Source organism: Octopus sinensis, linkage group LG4 (genome assembly GCF_006345805.1).
Source record: "Octopus sinensis linkage group LG4, ASM634580v1, whole genome shotgun sequence".
Taxonomy (NCBI): domain Eukaryota; kingdom Metazoa; phylum Mollusca; class Cephalopoda; order Octopoda; family Octopodidae; genus Octopus; species Octopus sinensis.
In genome coordinates, this window is record NC_043000.1 from 110396054 (window position 1) to 110397327 (window position 1274).

The following is a 1274-nucleotide window of genomic DNA, read 5'->3' on the forward strand; positions in this document are numbered from 1 at the left end:
AGTTACGCACTGGGGTCGATGTAATCGACTTAATACCTATGTCTTTCCTTGTTTGTCCCCTCTGTGTTTAGCCCCTTGTGGGTAATAAAGAAATAGGTATTTCGTCTGCCGCTACGTTGTGGGTTCAAATTCCGCAGAGGTCGACTTTGCCTTTCATCCTTTCGGGGTCGATTAAATAAGTACCAGTTACGCACTGGGGTCGATGTAATCGACTTAATCCGTTTGTCTATCCTTGTTTGTTCCCTGTGTGTTTAGCCCCTTGTGGGTAGTAAAGAAATAGGTATTTCGTCTGCCGCTACGTTGTGGGTTCAAATTCCGCAGAGGTCGACTTTGTCTTTCATCCTTTCGGGATCGATTAAATAAGTACCAGTTACGCACTGGGGTCGATGTAATCGACTTAATCCGTTTGTCTATCCTTGTTTGTCCCCTCCGTGTTTAGCCCCTTGTGGGTAGTAAAGAAATAGGTATTACTGGTTGCGATACACAGAGCGGAATGTAGGAGAAATTAGTGTAATTCTTTTATGGAGTCGAAAGAATAAGTATCAGTTTAGCACTAGTGTCGATGCAACCGACAAGGCTCACCAAACGTGTGGTCGTGTGACTATAGTAGAACGAATTATTTTTGAATTTATCAAGAAAAAAAAAAACGAAAAAGGAAAAAAAAAAACAAAAACAAAAAACAAACAAAAAAAGCTCGTTGGAAATGTGGGATTTTTGTTTGTAAGACATCTTTGAAATACTGAAAATATTGTTGGTACAATTTGAAGAAACTTTCTGTGGTGACTTTTCTCTCTGTTTTCAATGAAATAACAACTATAAAATCAACTGAAACAATTCCATTCAAAAATTTAGACGAGGCGCTGAAATATTAATGGATGTCAAAAGACATTGTATAGTGTAACACGATTTTTGTCCTTGGATTGCAACTGTTATTTTCGATTTGCTGACCCATAGGATATTTCCTCCAAACTTTGCTGTTGTATATATAAATGAAGGGCACTTCTTTTCAGTTTCCGTCTACCAAATCCACTCACAAGGCTTTGGTCAGCGCGAGGCTATAGTAGAAGACACTCGCCCAAGGTGCCACACAGTGGGACTGAATCTAGAACCATGTGGTTGGGAAGCAAGTTTCTTTCCACACAGCCACTCCTGCGCCTATATATATATATATATATATTATATATATTATATATATATATATATAATATATAATATATATTATATATATATAATATATATATATATATATATATATATATATATATATATATAAT